Source organism: Oryctolagus cuniculus, chromosome 11, assembly GCF_964237555.1.
Source record: "Oryctolagus cuniculus chromosome 11, mOryCun1.1, whole genome shotgun sequence".
Lineage (NCBI taxonomy): Eukaryota > Metazoa > Chordata > Mammalia > Lagomorpha > Leporidae > Oryctolagus > Oryctolagus cuniculus.
In genome coordinates this window covers 98,696,121-98,715,937 of record NC_091442.1, presented here as the reverse complement: position 1 = coordinate 98,715,937, position 19,817 = coordinate 98,696,121, and the positions used below count along the sequence as shown (strand labels likewise).

General features: G+C 43.4%; 1 pseudogene; it reads left to right on the top strand.

The window, feature by feature from the left end:
* The first annotated feature begins 14,747 nt into the window (after positions 1-14,747).
* On the top strand, positions 14,748-15,763 carry LOC100348137 (large ribosomal subunit protein uL16-like; annotated as a pseudogene).
* Positions 15,764-19,817: the final 4,054 nt, after the last annotated feature.

Sequence of the window (19,817 nt, the reverse complement as noted above, 5' to 3'; positions counted from 1 at the left end):
TTAACCATAGCCATTTTGTTACAACCAAAATAAAACATCAAAATCTTGCAAAAATTAGCCCCATTCATAATGTAGTATCTTTATCTCTCTCCCTCTCTTACACTCTCCCACACACATAGACACAGATACACACACACACACACAGGTGCACACACATACTCTCCACAGACAAATCTTTTCAGCAGATTTGGACAGTCAACAAGGGAGCTGGCTTTAACTCAAGCCAACAAATTCCCTGCCTTCCGAACACTGCAACAAACTATTTTAATGCCATGACACCCAAAACCACGGTCTCCTCTGTAGTTGAGAAAGTGTCTAGTAATCTGCCCATGTTCCTTATTGAATTTACTTCCTTCCACTGAGCTGGAAATGGAAGTGAGAAGAGGTGGGGCGAGACGATACATACAATGTAAATTTTAAACCAGGCACCTTCACCTATCCAAATCCCAGAAACAGGACATACATCTTCCCTTAGCAGTGGAATGAAGCAGGTCGTGAAAATCCTCTTTTTATTTGAACATAACATTGGAAGGCACCTTGGCATGGAAACTAGATTGTTTCCTTACTACTGTTCAAAGTGTCTGCTACTTGATTACCTTCATGAATGCCCATCAGGAAGCCATTCGAAGGAATTAACCATCCTGTGCCCAAGGCAGAACATGCCTCTTCCTGGCAAGAATAAGAATACACTCAACTATGTGTGTGATGGACTCACACACTTGTTCTGTGAGTAACTTCGGCTTACATGAGCAATCTTGAGAAAAGTCCTACTCCACAGCATATCACAGGAATTCATAACAGAGTGAAGAATAATTTTTTAAATAGTTGATTCAATCTATTTGTGGGGAAAAGGGGCTAAACTGTGCTTAATTATTTTGTGCTGGGTTATGATAAAGCTGCATTACTCGAAACATAACTGATTTGAAATTTACAGGAATTCCATCAGAGCTCAATTTATCATTGTTCCCTGAAAAGAAAAACTTGCTAAGAAAGTTGTATAAACAAGAATGCTGAAGAAATTACTGGAAATTTACAAAGAATATTTCACAACTTTTGAAAGCCATCCTTGATGTTTTCCAAAGAAGTAATGTAAGATAAACAAAGGCCCACAAATTCTAGTTAGGTCACCTGATAAACTAACAATTATCAGTCTTTTCTATTCCTGATGCAACATTCTATTAAGTTGTTTGTTATTTTGTTTGGTAAAACATAACATGAGATCTGGATTTTTGTTTCTTTTTAAATTATTTATTTTATTTTTTTGAAAGGTAGACACACACACACACACACACACACACACACACACACACATATATATCCATACAACCAACCATTGCCCAATTGATTTTCAAAAAGTCCAAAACAGCCAGGCTGCAGCCGGGTGGGTGAGGGACCGCAGTTTGGATCTTCCACATGGGTGGCAGGAACCCAGCAACTTGAGCCATCACTTACTGCCTCCAGGGTATTCCAAGGGAGAAGCTGGAATTGTGAGAGAGCTAGCACTCAACTCAGGCACTCCAATATGGAATTGGGCACCGCAAGCAGCACTCTGCCAGACACCTGCCCAAGCAATTGCTTTATCATATTCTTTTTATCCATGAAATAAAGAACTTAGAAAGTCCAAAAATGCACATAAAAATCCACACTCAGAGATAATAACTGTTAGCATTTTGAACTCTGTTTGTAACTCTGCCTTTATCTGAGACTCCTGTTCTAGCAACTGTTCTCTGGGAACAGTATTGCCTTTTTTATTTTTTTAAATATTTATTTACTTGAGAGGCAGAGTTACAGAGATAGTGACAGAGAGAAAGGTCTCCCACGTGCTGGTTCACTCCCCAAATGGCCGCAATGGCTGGAGCTTAGCCAATTAGCTCCAAATAGCTGGAGCTTCTTCCGGGTCTCCCATGGGTGCAGGGGCCCAAGGGCTGGGGCCATCTTCTACTGCTTTCCCAGGCCATAGCAGAGAGCTGGATCAGAAGTGGAGCAGCTGGGACTCGAACTGGTGCCCATATGGGATGCCGGCACCACAGGTGGAGGCTTAACCTGCTATACCACAGTGCTGGCTCCAGCAGACTAATTTTTAAGTTGATAATTTTGTATGGCTGACAAATAATCTCATACATATCCAAATTGCCTCCAGCATAAGAAAAGTTCCCCACCCCCACAAAGCTGAGGAAGAAGAACTACTGATAAAAATACTGTGGAAGTGAAACTGTAAATACTTGAAAGTAAAATGACAAATTATTACTGGTGCCAACTCTGAGCATAAGTGAGATTATTTATAAAGGGATGGGACTGGTGGATCTCAAGAGCATAAGTTGTGACTAGACCTGCTTAAATGTTAAGTGGGCTCCTAAATTTACCTCTTTGTGACTGATACCAGAAGAAAATAAATCCTCATTGCTGTCTCTACTGTTACTAGGAGCATGTTGTTTCCCACTGTTTTGCTCTTCTTTGCAACCCACATAATTTTAATTTTTTTACTTTTGCTGGCTGGAACTGTGGCATAGCAGGTAAATAAAAACTTTGTAGGGATGCCTACAATGCTGGCATCCCATATGGATGCCGGTTTGAGTCCTGGTTGCTTTACTTCTGATCCAGCTCTCTGCTATGGCCTGGGAAAGCAGTGGAAGATGGCCCAAGTCCTTGGGCCCCTGCACCCATGTGGGAGACCCAGAAGAAGCTCCTGGCTCCTGGCTTTGGATTGGCACAGCTCCAGCTGTTGTGGCCATTTGGGGAGTGAACCAGCAGATGGAAGACCTCTCCCTCCCTTTGTCTCTCTCTCTCTCTCCCTCCATCTCTCCCTCTCTCTCCCTCTCTTTCCCTCTCTCTGCCTCTGCCTCTGCCTCTCTGTAACTCCGCCTTTCAAATAAATAAATAAATCTTTTAAAATTTTTCTTACTTTCTGTGTTGTCCCATATTTAAAAAATTTATTTATTAATTGAAAGGCAAAGAGAGAGAGAGAGATGTTGATTCTCCATCCACTGCTTCACTCCCTATATGCCTGTAAGAGCTGGGCCTGGGCCAGACTAAATCCAGGAGCCTAGAAGTCATGCTGGGTCTTCCACGTGGGTACCCGGGACCCAAGTACTTGAGCCATCTTCGGCTGCCTCTCGGGATGCACATCGGTAAGAAACTGTGTTGGCAGTGAAACCAGGACTCAAACTCAAGGGCTCTGGAATGGGGAGCAGGCATCTTAACTACTGCACCAAAGGCCTACCTATTTATCCAGATTTCCCAGCAGCCTTTTCTATTTGTCAAGCCTTTTGGTTGCAGTTAACTAAAACCCACGTCAAACTAGCTTAAGCCAAAAAACCTACATATTATTTTTGGTGGCTAAAAAGCCAGCAAATGTGCATGCAGGTGAGGAGACTGTTGTTGGGGATCATTGACTCGTGGCTGGAAGACATTTGCAAGCAAGTCAAGACAGAACAAAGTAGGAATGACAAAAGAAAAGGGAAATCTTTGCTTGATGAATGCCATTTTAGCAGGTGCAGAGAACCCCTTAGTCTCCCTGCCAGTACTGAAGTACTTTTCTTGCAGAAGGGCTCTCAATGATCTAAAGCTCTCAATATCAGCACACTGATTTTTTTTTAAACTGTGGTCAAATACACACAACACAAAATTTACCCTTTGAATCATTTTGAAGTACACAGTTCAATAGCATTTAGTAGAGTCACATCATCGTGCAGTCAGCGTCACCAGCCATCTCCAGGACTTTTTCACTATTAAAATTGGGCTGGATGGTTCTTTGTTGGGGTGGTGGCAGGGTCTGTCCTGTGCATGGTAGGATGTTCAGTATCATCTGTGGCCTCTGCCCATTAGGTACCAGTAGCATCTCCACCAGCTCCTCCTGGTACTGATCATCAAACATCTCTAGACACTGCCAAACAGCTCCTGGGAGGGGAAGTTAGAATCAGATGTAAGGGAAGGATTGTCGTTTATTATCTATTCTCATTCATCATCAGGCTATATTAATATTGCTACACTTCTGAAAACAAAAGAAATTGAAAACATTCAACTTGGTGCCACTCACATTTGGTCAAGTCCTTTGTTATTGTCAGGCTTCGGTTTTGCATTAGTCAAATTCAAAGGGACTGCCATGGATAATCTGGGGATCTTTCCAGCTCTAATATAGTATTGTTTCTTGACAGTTTAAAATAATAACCAGAGAAAATGAAAATTAAAAGAAAGAAAATCCCCTGACTTGTTAACTATGCTTTCAATTGATAGAAATAGTCTTAGAACACAGGATGGCCACATTTTTCAGTTTAAATAACATTCAGTTTTTGGTTGATAAAGCTTTCACTTTTCTATTTATGTTGAGGAGGTTAAGCAGTAAAATATTATTATTTTTAAACCATACACTGTAAAATGAGACTTCACAATCATGCTAACACTTTCATCTTGATCCCAAAGTAAAGAATGGCAGAGCAAGCAGCAATGTGATGAATTAAGAAGGGAAACAGGGGCTGGCACTGTGGCTCACTTGGTTAATCCTCCACCTGCGGTGCCAGCATCCCATATGGGCGTCGGGTTCCAGTCCCGGTTGCTCCTCTTCTAGTCTCTGCTGTGGCCCGGGAGGGCAGTGGATGATGGCCCAAGTCCTTGGGCCCCTGTACCTGCATGGAAGACCATGAAGAAGCACCCGGCTCCTGGCTTCAGGTCAGCACAGAACCGTCCGTAGCGGCCATTTTGGGAGTGAACCGACGGAAGGAAGACCTCTCTCTCTGTCTCTCTCTCTCACTGTCTATAACTCTACCTGTCAAATAAAAAAAAAAGGGAAACAAAAACTGCCTCTGCTCCCTCAATAAGTCTTTTCTACCTGATTGTCAACGGTAAGACAGTAGATAAAATATGTTGCTATAATGGATTATTAAAATAGTATAGAATAATACTTATAATATATATCTATATAATATGAATTATAATATGGTTATAATGAATCATTTGTAATTCACTTATCCATAATTATTTACATTTAATAAAAGTTCTTTCTTCCTATAGAAGATGTATATATTCTAGATTGTTCCTAGACCTATAGAATAATAATTTTCATTGTCAACATCACTACTGCCATTTATTGAGCACTTCCTCACCAATGCCTTGCATCCATCACCTCATGTAACCCTCACAGCAACCGTGAGAAGTCCGTGTTATTAGCTAGAATCACTGCAGCACTTGCTCCAGGCCCCTAAGAATAAGCCGCAGAACGGGGATCTGTCTGCCTCCTAGCTTTGCTCTTTAGCTCTTCTACCCCAACTGCAAGAACTCCAGTGGAAAACACACTGAGTCAAAAACACCAAAATTGTTAATGCCACACATGGGGCACAGCCTCAGGAAGACAGGGAAACTCTCATCATGCAGCCCGAGGAGGACTTATTTTGAGATGTGTGCTTGTTGACTTAATTATCCATACACCTACCAGAACTTCTGCATAGTATCAGGCTCTGAATTAAGTTTTTGTGAGTGGTCAACATGAAGATCGCTCTTAGATGAGAATGTCTGCTACGCTTTATTCCATTCTCTGTAAGAAGACAGGGCCCGCGGAAGGCTCCAGGGAGTTTAAATTAGAGGAAGACTTTCGGAGCTTCTTAGAAACCCAGCCCCTCTTTTGAATGAGAGTGCCTCACAGGCCTGCTTAAAGAACAGACATTTTCCCACGGTGCCCCGCTGGTTCTGAATGAGCGGATTCTCAGCCCCCTGCCGACTCGTGAATGTATTGCTTATCCCCATCTTTGCTCTTTACTGACAGCCTTCATAAAACCTCCCTCGGAAGATAAATGGCATGGCAGAACCTCTGACAACTCATTAGGGAAGGATACAGTTGGCTTCGGCCAAACAGCGCTACCATTCTAATGTGACCCTACAGTGGTTTGTGTCGCGGCGGGAGGAGGGATTCTGCTGAGAACTGTTGCCTTGTGTCAGAAGCAGCATCGTGTCTTTTTGCACTGTTTTGAAAGAGAGATTGAGCGAAGAAGTTAACATATAGATTATCTATAGCACGCTGCTTCTGCACCTGCTGTTTCTGCTGCATCCAATGCCTTTCTCTCTCTGCTTGCCCATCAAGAGCTGCCCCAGTGGTCCACTAAATGAGTCCTTCCCTGCCTCCCATGGCCTCCTCGCTGCTCCCTGCGACAATGGTCTCCTCTACCTCTGTTATAGCAATGAACGTGTTACAGGATGGTCTCTATCATTCTGAATGTCATGATTCTATTAGAGACTCCTTGAAAGCAGGGACCATATTTGATTCATCAACACACCCAATGCACCCGGAACAGTGCCTCGCCCAGAGTAGGGGCTCTGTTACTGATTGGTAAGTGACTTCCCTTCCTGTGCCAGTTCTTTCTCCATGGGAATGCGGTCTACTTAGACTGTAAGTGATGATCATCGTGCAAACTACAGACGGGTCCCAGATCTGCAGGCACTTGATGGGGACCCAGCCAAGTTTTCCCATGCTGCTTTTCTTCATGAGCCAATTACAGTAATTGGCTATCATTCCTATCTTGTTTTATTTTCATAAAGTAATATTTTGCCAATGATTGATTTCATCTCTACATCTGCTATGTAACACTCCTAACATATGTGTATGTGTTCATGTGTATGTGTGTGTGTGTCTGCCTTTCTCTTTTCTTCTTTCCAGAAAGAAATAATCATCTGTCAAAATATTAACAATAGCTCTGAGAAATAACATTATGGCTTTTTTTTTTTTTGACAGGCAGAGTTAGACAGTGAGAGAGAGAGAGAGACAGAGAAAGCTCTTCCTTCCGTTGGTTCACCCCCCAAATGGCCACTACGGCCAGCGCGTTGCGCCAGTCTGAAGCCAGGAGCCAGGTGCTTCTTCCTGGTCTTCCATGCAGGTGCAGGGCCCAAGCACTTGGGCCGTCCTCCACTGCCTTCCTGGGCCACAGCAGAGAGCTGGACTGGAAGAGGAGCAACAGGGACAGAATCCAGCGCCCCAACCAGGACTAGAACCCAGGGTGCTGGCGCCGCAGGTGGAGGATTAGCCTAGTGAGCCGTGGTGCCGGCTAGATTATGACTTTTTAAAATATCTTTCTATATTTTCCAAATATAGAAAGAAATATAGAAATATAGAAAGCTCAGAAATCAGTGTGTATCTTACATAGTCACAGAAAATACTTGGGTAAAAAAATCTTTGTTTATTTTCAACAAGGAAATTGAAGCAGGGAACATTTCGTGGTGGATAGTGCCCCTTAGATTGGAACTAGAAAACTTGCAAGTGGCTCAGTCACTTCTGAGCTGTCAGAGCCATGAAACCACCACGAACCATCTAGTTCTCATCTGATATCAAGAAGCTGAGCCACTAAACCACTTCACTCCCTCTGCTTCTCATCTTTTATAAGGAGACTTTCAGAAGGTGGTTGAGGGGGGGCTGAATTGTGGCACAGCTGGTAAAGCCGCTGCCTGCAATGCCATCTCCCCGCCCTGATTCTGGTCCCCGCTGCTCTGCTTCTGATCCAGCTCCCTGCTAATGCACCTGGGGAAGCAGTGGAAGATGACCCAGGTGCCTGGGCCCCTGCACCCACATGGGAGACCCAGATTAGAGTTCCAGGTTCCTGGCTTCTGCTTGGCCCAGTTCTGGCTGTTGCAGCCATCTGGGGAGTGAACCAGTGGATGGAATATTTCTCTCTCTCTTTGTTTCTTCTCCCTCTGTGTATGTAACTCTGTCTTTCTAATAAATAAACAAATCTTTTTAAAAAAAATTTTGTGGAAAAGGAGTGAAAAGGTAAGTTTAGTTTGAAGCAAATTTTTTTGAGTTAGTGGTGAATTAAGTCTGTGATTATAGAATGAATTAAAATATGACTTTGCAAAAATTAATGAAAAGAAGGGAGGGGAGGAGAATTGAGAGAGGGAGAGCTGGAGGAAGGGAAGTATGGTTATCTTCTTAGAATTGCACCTGAAAAATACATGCAATCTGTTCTCTTTATATGAGTAAAATATTTTAAAAAATTGTTTTTGAGATCTAGGCATAGATTTTCCATGAACTGTTTGAAGATTCCTTTTGAAGACGAGGGTTGTTAGTCGGGTAAAAATCACTGAGAGGTGCTGGTGCTGTGGTGCAGTGGGTTAAAGCCCCAGCCTCCGGAGTTGATGTCCCATATAAGCGCTGGTTTGAGGCCTGAATTCTCCACTTCTGATCCAGCTCCCTGCTAATGCACCTGGTAAAGCAATAGAGGGTGGCCCAAGACCTTGGGCCCCTGCACCCATGTGGGAGATCCAGAAGAAGCTCCTGGCTTCAGATCGGCTCAGCTCTAGCTGTTTCAGTCATTTGGAGAGTGAACCAGAGGATGGAAGATCTCTCTCTCGCTCTCTCTCTCGCTCTCGCTCTCTGTCTCTACCTTTCTCTGTAACACTGTCTTTCAAATAAATAAAATAAATCATTTTTAAAAAATCACTGGGAATATTCATCAATGAGGCTGAATTCACCTTATGTGGTAAATTGAAATTTTTTGTGACTCAGCAAATAGCTGGTAGTAAAAAACAATTATAGTGATAGAGGGTAACTCAGTTGACATGGGAGGAACAAGGTACATGACAATGTGTGAAATATTTGAATGGTAATTGAAAGGTAGATGCTAGATACTTAATATCCTTAAATTTTCTGCAGCTCTAAACTAGAATCTGAAAAGGAAATTAATTTTTTTTAAAGAGCTGTCTGGGAGAAGGTGCCTTGTGGTTCCCAACCCACAGCAAAATAGAAGAAAAAGGCAGTCCAATTTGATTCCACAAAACTTTTTGAAATAGCTACTTTAAAGCTTTTATTAGATCACACATAGAAACACTAATTGCCTTGTTAAGGACATAACTGACTTTCAACAGTTAGATTTTGACCATTAGATAACTAGTTTACTGCACTGTAAATTATTCAAGGGCAGACAAAGCATCTTGTTCATCTTTAGTCTCTAAGTGACTTGCCTGGTGATAACTACATAGAAAATATAACAATAACTTTGTCCACTAGGCTAAAATCTTTTTTCTTGTTTCATTATTCATATTTCAAGGTGATTAGCAAGCCTTAAAACACGGTGAGGCAAGTGGTGGTGTTTTGCCAATTTTAAAATTAATAATGATAATAAATAATTTTTATTATTAAGCAAACATTGTACTATCTCTTAGATGAATTACTGTATTTAATCCTCCCAATGAGCCTATGAGACATTGTAACAAGATTAACTTGGACAGAGGATGTAAGAATAACCGTTTTCTTTAGTGTACTCTTCCACATTTACATTTATACTCCACATTTCCCCTGGGAAAAGACGTCTACATTTCTCTTCCTTGAAAAGAGCAAAGGGGTGGCACTGTGGCATAGTAGGCTAAGCCACTGCCTATAGTGCCGGCATCAGTCCCGGCTGCTCCACTTCTGATCCAGCTCTCTGCTATGGCTTGGGAAAGCAGCAGAGGGTGGCCCAAGCCCTTGGGCTCCTGCACCCACTTGAGAGAACTGGAAGAAGCTCCAGACTCTTGGCTTTGGATTGGCCTAGCTCCAGCCATTGCAGCCATTTGGGGAATGATCCAGTGAATGGAAGATCTCTCTCTCTCTCCCTCCCTCCCTCCCTCTGCCTTGCTATAACTCTGCCTTTCAAATAAATAAATAAATCTTTAAAAAAAGATAAAAGTGCAGAAACCACTTACTGAATACATTATTCTGGGGCCAGCATTGTGGCGCACTGGGTTAGGCCTCTACCAGCATCCCACATGGGTAGCAGTTCAAGTCCTGGCTGCTGCACTTCCGATCCAGCTCCCCGATAATGCACCTGGGAAAGCAGTGCAAGATGGCCCAGGTTCTCGGGCTTCTGCACTCCATGGGAAACCTGGAAGAAGCTTCTGGCTTCCACCTGGGCCAGCCCTGGCCATTACGACCATTTAAGGAGTAAACTAATGGAGGATGGATGATCTCTCTGTCTCTCCCTCTCCACTCTCTGTAACTCTTTCAAACAAATAAATAAATCTTAGGACAAAAAAAAAATTATTTCTATTGCATCTGACTGCAGTGATCTCAATCTGGGCCTTTCATTAGAATCCACTAAAGATAGAGATAATTTTTAACGCCATGCCTGGAACTAAACACAGAGATTCCAGTTTAATGTTCTGGGGTAAGACCTGAGCATTGTTGCTTCAAACTGTACCCAGGGGGACCAGGAGTTTAGCCTTGTGGTTCTTTTTTTTTTTTTTTTCCTATGGAATTTTTTTTTGTTTGTTTTCTTTTTTTTTTTTTTTTTTTATCTTTTATTTAATGAATATAAATTTCCAAAGTACGACTCATGGGTTACAATGGCTTCCCCCACCATACCGTCCCTCCCAAGCCTTGTGGTTCTTGTCGGGGTCCCAGCCCAGTGCTAGCCCCTGACCAGCAGGGGCAGCGCAAGCACTCCCCAACAAGGCGATCGGGAGAGGTAAGGTTGACGGGTCATGAACACACCACAAGCACCCGTGAGTTCTGTCGAAGCAGGAACCGCTTTATTGAAGAAGTATACAGGCTTACAAAGCTTACGAAGGACATGCGCAGTAGGGAAGCCAATCAGAGAAAAGGTCACTCAGGCACGGGTGGACCACTCACAGGGCACCTTAAGTAAAATATATGGATCACGCACTGTCCATGTGTCCAGAACTAAAGCAGACCCATCCCTGCCGGTGGTCTGATAAGTAGCTTAACGGTGGCAGCCGCAGACACGCCCCGCCAGGTGCCATATTGTAATGGAGATTTTAGACAATGCCCAACAGTTCTACACCTGGTTCTGGCTCCCAATTCCAGTTTCTTGCCAACGCAGACCTGAGATACAGAGGTGACGATTCAAGCAATTGGGTCCCTGTCATCCATGTGAGAGACCTGGATTGAGTTCCCAGCTTCAGGCTTCAGCCTACACCTGGCCCCAGCCCAGTCCTGGCCCCTGTGGGCATTTAGAGAGTGAGCCAGTGGACGGGAGCTCTCTTTTTCTCTTTCTCTCTTTCTGCTTTTCAAATAAATGAATAAGCAAAAATTCTCACTCTCTCCCTCTCCCTTTCTGTGCCGGCCTGCGGCACAATGAACTGGGTTTTCCTGAAACAGAGAGTGGGAATGCGGGGACAAGGAAGCAAAGAATGGAGCCAAGACAAGTCCTGATCAAGGCTCGTTTATTGAATAAATCCCGTAGTATTTAAGCATGACCAGTTGTTTACAAGAAGGAGCACAAAAGATTTACATATCAAAAAGGCTCTTAAGGTTACAAAGAGTTCCCAGTAAGGTTCTTAATTATTGGTTACAAGGGTACAATAAAACACTGAGGTGATTAATGCAGGTTACAGGTGTGACTGATTATCTGTATCATCTCTTGTGAAAGGTTTAGGTTCTTCCTGCCTCTTCCCGGAATCTCCCTAGCCCAGTTGTCTGTGCCTGGGAAGTCTCCATATGTTTAAGTGTAAACAAAAGTAGTGACTACTTGTGGCTGCCCACACCTTTCAAATAAAAATTCTTTTAAAAAAAGTTTAAGAAGGCATCCTCAGGTAATTCTTTTTTTTTTTTTTTTTAAAAAGAATTGTTTTATTTGTTTGAAAGAGAGGTCGAGACAGTGGAAGAAAGAGAGAGAGAGAGGTATTCCATCTGCTGGTTCACTTCCTAAATGGCTACAACGGCCAAAGCTGAGCTGATCCAAAGCCATCCTCCACTGCTTTCCCAGGTGCATTAGCAGGGAGCTGGATTGGAAGTGGAGCAGCCAGAACTCAAACCAGCACCCATACGGGATGTCAGTGCTGCAGGCTGTGGCTTTAATCTGCTGTGCCACAGTGCCAGCTTCCCCACCCTCCCACCCCAGGTAATTCTAATTGGCAGCCAGGAGTGGAGGCCAAAAAACTTGCCTCATCTGAATATCTCCCCAATCTCTTAGCTCCTGAGGAAAGGCATTGATTCTAAGACTTTATTTTGTTCCTATGGAACATTTGATTAATATTTACTTTTTGAGGACAAGAAGAAACATAGACGATATGATCAGGACTTTGAGTGCAATGCACACAATTGTGATCAGAGACTTCATTGGTCTATTTTTAGTATTGTATCTCAGTGCCAGGCATTTATTTTATCAGCCTGAGGCTAAACTTTAATGCCTTTTTCTGTTACAGGAATTAGCAATTTTACATCCCTGACTGGAATAATAACAATAATAATAGATGGGCATCAGGACCCTCATCCATCTGTGTTGTGAGCAGGTGCCTGGCCACACGCCGAGGGGGAGCTGCTGCCCTCTGGAGGGGCTGCGCTGTTACAGATGAGAGCATTGTATCCCAGCGTCCTTTCCAAGGCTTGGGAGAAGCTAGGAAACAAAAGGAAAGAGTTCTCAGCTGTTTGGAGAGTGCTCTCCACACTATCTCTGTATGGGAGAGTCACAATGCAAGCTAGCAAAAGAGAAACCGAATACTTCCAAACTAAAGAAATCTGTGTTCCCAAACTAATTGGACTATCCCCCGGCCCTCTCATCTATTTCTTGTTAATATTTGGGAAACCAGTATTCTAAAAATGCTTTGTAATCATCACCTGCAAAGAACATTTGGGATTTGGAGAGTGAAAGGAGGCAAGCTTGAAGAGCCTTCTTAGGTGAGCGGGCACGAGGGATGAAGTGGATGCGTTCATACGGGAGGACTGTGTGTCCCTCCTGTGTGTTCATACGGGAAGATTGCACATCCCTAGCAGGGAAATACTGACAGCAGGAGAGCAGTGGGAGGGGCTGACCCAGCGGCCCTTGCTGTAAAACTCATGGTTCTCTTCCTTCCTAGTTTTTCATCTACTGGAACATTTGAAGTGCTTGTACTGTTGCATAACAAATGGATTTGTGGTATGTGCTTTATGGCATACAGAGTTGACTTCTTATTATGAAGGTACTTCAAAAAGTTCATGGGAAAATGGAAGTAAAGTTTCTTTTGTTGCCAAACCAATTTGAAATCCACATGTAGTTTTTTCATACTATACATTTTCCATGAGCTTTCTGAAGTAGCATCATACTGTCACCCGTACCATGACTCATAGTAGGCCAAAAATGGATGAAGGATAGCCACAGGCTAAGCATAATGAGGTTCCACCCAAAAGTTCAGTGAAAACAGGGTGTAGGCCTCGTGGCTGCAACTACAGCTGGGTCCTCCTTGGGCTGGGAAGATAACAAGTTCTGTAGAAATATCCAGAGGCTTGCTTTAATTCTTTTGTGTTCCTTTTTTTTTTTTTTTTAAGATTTTCATTCATTTATTTGAAAGTCAGAGTTACAGATAGGGTGAGGCAGAGGCAGAGAGAGAGAAAGTGGGGGGCAGGGGGAAGGAAGGTAGAGAGAGGACTTCCACCCACTGGTTCATTCCTCAGTTCCTCACTAGGCTAATCCTCTGCCTTGCGGCGCCGGCACACCGGGTTCTAGCCCCGGTCGGGGCGCCGGATTCTGTCCCGGTTGCCCCTCTTCCAGGCCAGCTCTCTGCTGTGGCCAGGGAGGGCAGTGGAGGATGGCCCAAGTGCTTGGGCCCTGCACCCCATGGGAGACCAGGAGAAGCACCTGGCTCCTGGCTGCGGATCAGCGCAGTGCGCCGGCCGCGGCGGCCATTGGAGGGTGAACCAACGGCAAAGGAAGACCTTTCTCTCTGTCTCTCTCTCTCACTGTCCACTCTGCCTGTCAAAAAAAAAAAAAAAAAAAAAAAAAAAAAAAAAAAAAGGCCACAATGGCCAGGGCTAGGCCAGGCTGAAGCCAGAGCTAGGAGCTTTATACGGGTCTCCCACATGGGTGCAGAGGCCCAAGCACTTGAGCCAAGCACAGGGTTTTTGACCTTTATTGAATAATTTTTATCTTTGTGAGAGTGACAGTGGTATTAAACTATGAAAGAGAAATTAAAGAATAAAGCTCCTTTTAAAATCCATGTACATGTGACTTGTGTTTCAGGCCTGTAAACTGATAAGGCATGCTCACTTGAACGATGATAAAAGATCATGTGTATTCCAAAATTTGTGCTTTAATATATTTTGGTTGTGATTCATACTAAATTTTACACTGGATGTAATTCCTTTGTTCTCGACTTTCTATTGGTGCATATACAAAAGTTGGATTAGCTCACACTTTTAAATCTGTAGAGTAAGAGCCGAGCAGATGATATGTAGGAAGACTGATGAATAAGAATGCCAGAGAGAAGACATCAGACAATGAAGTGGAGAATGTTCTAAGAAGCAACTCCACTTGCTGATGGTTGTAAACACATAGTCAGCTTGTGCTCCGCTTTTGCCTCTAGCTCTGTAGCTTCCTCCTGTTTCACCTGGGCTTACCCACAAGTCTCTTTCCACTTGGTAAATCTGGGAGAGGCGTGTCAGTCCAAATCATCAGTCTTCACTAGTGCAGCAGTCTTCTCACAAATCCAAGAAATTTCTTTCTACTTTCCCAGGTACATCAGCAGGGAGCTGGATCAGAAGTGGAGCAGCTGGGACTCAAACCGGCGTCTATACGGGATGCTGGCGCTGCAGGTGGTGGCTTCACCCGCTACACCACAATGCTTGCACCTGTGTTGCTAATTTCATGATTGTGGCCAATGAAATAAAAGTCCCCCTCACACACTGAAAACTTTAACTTTCAATTCTTTACCTCACACTTTACACAAAAGTGGACAACTTTAGATGGCCCAAATATGCAAAGAAAAGCTTTGAGTACTTTAGAGAACATGAGAGAATAGTTCAATGCAGACTTCTTAAATAGCTTTCCCTTCAGCTTGCCACTGAAGATCCTGGCATTGCCATGGGCCACCGCCCCTCCTGGTGTTCCCAGTACTGTAAGAACAAGCTGTGGAGCTGGTGCTGTGGCATAGCAGGTTAAGCTGCCGCCTGCACCCCATATGGGCAACAGTTTGAGTCCCAGCTGCTCCTCTTCCAATGCAGCTCCTGCTAATATGCCTGGGAAGGCGGTGGAGGATGGCCCAAGTACTTGGGCCCTCTACCCACATGAGAGACCTGGAGAACCTCCTGGCTTTGCAATGGCCAGCTCCGGCCATTGTGGCTATTTGGGGGAGTGAACCAGCGGATGGAAGACCTTTCTCTCTATTTGTCCCTCTCTCTGTCTATAACTCTGACTTTCAAATAAATAAATAAATCTTTAAAAAGAATGAATGAACCATCTGTACCCAAAGTCTCTCTTCTACCAAGGTGTCCTTGATGTCAGGATCCACATCTTTGACCTGGACCGGAAGAAGGCAAAAGTGGATGAGTTGTCCCTGTGCGGCCACATGGTGTCAGATGAACATGAGCAGCTCTCTTCTGAAGCCCTGGAGGCTGCCTGCATTGACACCAACCAGCACATGGTAAAAAGCTCCAGCCAAGCTGCCTTTCATGGTCAAGTGCAGCCCTATCTCTCCCACGTGGATCAACACGATGTTCTCCTGTGCTGCCGACGACAAGATCCAAACAGGTATGCGACATGCTTTCGGAAAGCCCTAGGGCACAGTGGCCAGGGTTCACACTGTTCACACAGGAACATGTGGGTGTGGCGCTACCCAGGGTGAGGCGCAAGCTCTCTGGCCACCGGAAGATCCACATCTCAAAGACATGAGACATTGCCAAGTTAATGCAGATGAATTTGAAGACATGGTGGTAGAGAAGTGGCTCACCCCAGATGGCTGTGGGGTCCAGTGCACCTGAGTCACGAATGCTTGGACAAGTGGTGAGCCCTTCACTCGTGAGGGCTCCCCTCGCCTTCATCAATACAATCAATAGTAAATCCTGATTGTTGTTCGAAAAAAAAGTTATCAAAAGGGGAAGACTGGGATCAAACATTTGACCTTGCAGTTAAGCAACTACTGCAATCAGCTAATATTTTACACCAAGTAGAAAGTCAAAAATTAGAAAGCTCGTCAATACCACGTGTTGGTGAGATTATGAAGCAATAGAAATTCTCTAACCCTGCTGGTGAGGGTGTAAATGGGTATAGGCATTTTGGAGAGCAAATGCTCAATATTGACAAATGTTGTTAAAGTATATACCTGGGGCCAGCATTGTGTAGCAGAAGATGACCCAAACGCTTGGGCCCCTGCCACCCACCTGGGAGACCGGGCTGGAGTTCTGAGCTCCAGATGATACTGGCCTGGATCAGCCCCAGCCATTGGAGCCATTTTGGTAGTGAACAGCAGACGGAAGATCTCTCTCTCTCCCTCTATCACTCACTCAAATACATAAATAAATCTTTTTTTAAAAAGCATATACCTGAGCAATACTTCTTAGCTGTGCTACCTAGAGAAGCTCCCACGCATGTGCGTAAAAGGTGACATGTAAGTATTCAGTGCAGGACGGTTAATAGCAGCAGGAAGCAACCTGAAAGTCCACCTGCTGGATGATACAAGTTGTGGCCTGATTCATGCAGTAGATTAGTGCATATGGCAGTTGATGACCAGGATCACTAAATCTCAAAACAAGCTGCAGATGGATCTGCATGGTTTGGTACCATTTTCATCACAGGTCAAAAATGTAATATTATAAATTATGTTTCTATACAAATATGCAGTAAAACTATTTAAAATCACATATATAATAAATCAGATAGTGATTTCCTCTAAGGAAAAAAATACAAAGATCAAGAAAAAGTTCCCTGGGGCCGGCACTGTGGTGTAGCAGGTAAAGCCGCTGCCTGCAGTGCCGGCATCCCATATGGGCACCGGTTCAAGTCCTGGTTGCTCCACTCCCTATCCGGCTCTCTGCTATGGCCTGGAAAAGCAGTGGAGAATGGCTCAGGTGCTTGGGCCGCTGCACCCACGTGGGAGACCTGGAAGAAATTCCTGGCTCCTGACTTGGCTTAGCCTAGCCCTGGGGTCATTCTGGACATTTGGAGAATGAATCAGAGAAGGAATTCCGATCTTTCTCTGTCTCTCCTTTACTTTATCTCTGTTACTCTGCCTTTCAAATAAACAAAATTAAAAAAAAAAGAGTTCCCAAGGCATCAGATTAATGTCATATTTCATTTTTTAAATATCTGAAGTAAATCAAAATGTTAAGATTTGTCAAAGTTGGCCGATAGATACACAAGCTTTCTTTAATTCCCTATATTTTCTAGATATTTTGAGTATTTTATTTTGACAAAAATGAAACCCATGTTATCAACATTTAAATTCAGGTTACTTCAAAATTACTCTAAAATATTTAAAACGTAAAACAAAACTATGCTTTTAAGAGCTGGTCACTTCACAAAGCCGAAGTTAACATTATTTCCAAAGACTAAGTTGAAGCACCTGTTGCCCTGCCACAGATTTCACTGCCACTTAACCAACACTAGATGTCACTTTACTTCATGCATTGAATCCCAGAGTTTCCTGGTTGAAATCAGGTTCAGTTTCTTTGACCATTTTCTTTCTCCAGTAGATACAGACAGATGGAGAGAATGAAGACAAAGGAGATGTGTCCATCCAGGAAGGGGAGGAACATGTGTGCTGGGGCCCATCCTTTTACCTTCAGCATCTACTGCATGTAACAGGTTTGCAAAAATATCAGGCACCAAATAGGCCAATAATACAGGAGCCTGTCACTGGACAAATGCTTGATGTCTCCAAAATGTATAAAGTTACATACTGAATATTTTTTTTTTTCAAATGTCAGCTGGGTGTTGGAAGCAGATCTCAGAAGGGCTTATAGGTGAAAGGTTGTGACTTTAATCCAAAGCTCAGTTTGTGGTCAATGGAGAAGAGACCCCCACCACCCTTCAGATCTTTTAACTCAAAGCTGTAGCTCAGTTTATTGGAGCATTTTATCTTTGACAAATAAGGACTCCTTTAATCAATCATTGTAACCCTTTTTTAGGGGGAGGCTGGCGAAAACTTTGATAACCTTGGAAATGGTAGATTCCCTGGAAATTTCCTTGTAAACATAAAAATTGTCACTTCTGCAGATGTGTAGAGATCCTTAAAGCTCAGGCATGGGCCCCACACAGGAAACCCATGTGCGGGATGATAAAAGCTTCAGGGCAGGTGCCTTTCCCTAGCTGCTTAAACTCTGCTTTCATACTCTGGAAAAAAACAGAATGGCAGCTGAGGCCTGCACACATCCTGTGGGCTAAACAATGCGAGCATGTGAGTGAATGGTATGGAAAGTAACCCTGTAAACTCAGATACTAACCAACAGGGGCAATATCTATTTTGGAAATAGCTAGCTATAGGCCAAAGTGTGTATAACTTTTCATATAAGACTAGTTTAAAAAATTAAAAATGCAATATATTTGACAAAGTATTTATTTGGAAGCTTGCTCTTCCTTGGGGAACAAATTAAATCCCAGGGATTGTTCCACAAATTAAAAATATTTCCTAGGATCTAAATATTTTTCCAGTTGATTTCTTTTTATGCCTCCTAAGGAAAGAACTCCTTAATCATTTTATTAATGATTTTCTTACATCGTAAATATTACAATATTAGCTCAAACTAGGTGAAATTCATTGATTTTTGTATGTGTTAATAAAATTTCACTACATAGTGTAAAGATACTCTAAATCAAATAAGCTTGACAATTCTTTATTTTCTTTGCTTTAGATTCTTTCCTTATTTAAAAACAAACAAACAGGGCCAGCGCCGTGGCTCACTTGGTTAATCCTCTTCCTGTGGCGCCAGCATCCCATATGGGTGCTGGGTTCTGGTCCCAGTTGCTGCTCTTCAGTCCAGCTCTCTGCTGTGGCCCGGGAAGGCAGTGGAGGATGGCCCAAGTGCTTGGGCCCCTGCACCCCATGGGAGACCAGGAGGAAGCACCTGGCTCCTGGCTTCGGATCGGCATAGCTCCGGCCATAGTGGTCATTTAGGGGGTGAACCAACAGAAGAAAGACCTTTCTCTCTGTCTCTCTCTCTCTCTCTCTCTCACTGTCTAACTCTGTCAAATAAAAATAAATAAATAAATACAAACAAAAAACAACTTTCTATGTCCAGGGATGCTCAGTTCTGTTCTCTATATTAGCAATACGCAAAAATCAGGTGTTGAATGAGAAAAATAGGATTGTTCTTTGTCCTAGGTCTGCTTTTCATTGAAACTGCTTAGCCTATAGTTACAACAGATAAATTGGGTACATTTTGAAAACACAATCATTTTCCTCACTATGAGATTATGCTAATATCAGGAGAATGTTTCGACAGGATCCAACTTTCTCCTATGAGACTACTTTGCTATACAGTCCCACGTGGCTTTGACGACAGAGTTCTTTCTGAGAAATGCATCGTTAGGCCACTTTGTCACTGTGTGAACCTAGAGAGCACTTGGACAAGCTCAGATGGCACAGGGTAGTCGTGTGGTCTCTTGATGCCATTGAGACACAATAAGTACAAGATGCAAGAGGCTGCTGCCTGCGTGACACAGCACGCTGCTTCACAGCAAACTACCCTAGCAATAAAGGAGTAAGTAGTCAATGTATAAGCCAGCCATGTGGCCACTTATTATCACTATCAAGGCATTATGTACTGTGCCTAATTGTGTGTGCCGCTCTTTAACGTGACTGGCGGAACATGGCCACTGGCTAGCTCCCACAAACAACTTGAAGAGAGAGTTCTCTGTCCTAATCAAACTCCTCAACTTACCTTTGTTCTCTGGACCTACCAGAAGCCACCCTGGACTATACGCGAGTGTCCCACATTGCCGTCCTATTCTTTATTCCCAAATAAACGTTCCTCTATTGGAGATGTTTCTTTATATTTTTGTTTGACGTTGATAAAGTCATCAGGTGGTAGGAATTTTTCAGCTCCATTATAATCTTATGGCACCATCATCTATGGGGTCCATTGTTGACCAGAACATCATTATGTGGTGCATGACTATATACATAATAAAGTAAACCAATTGTATCACAGAGTCCTG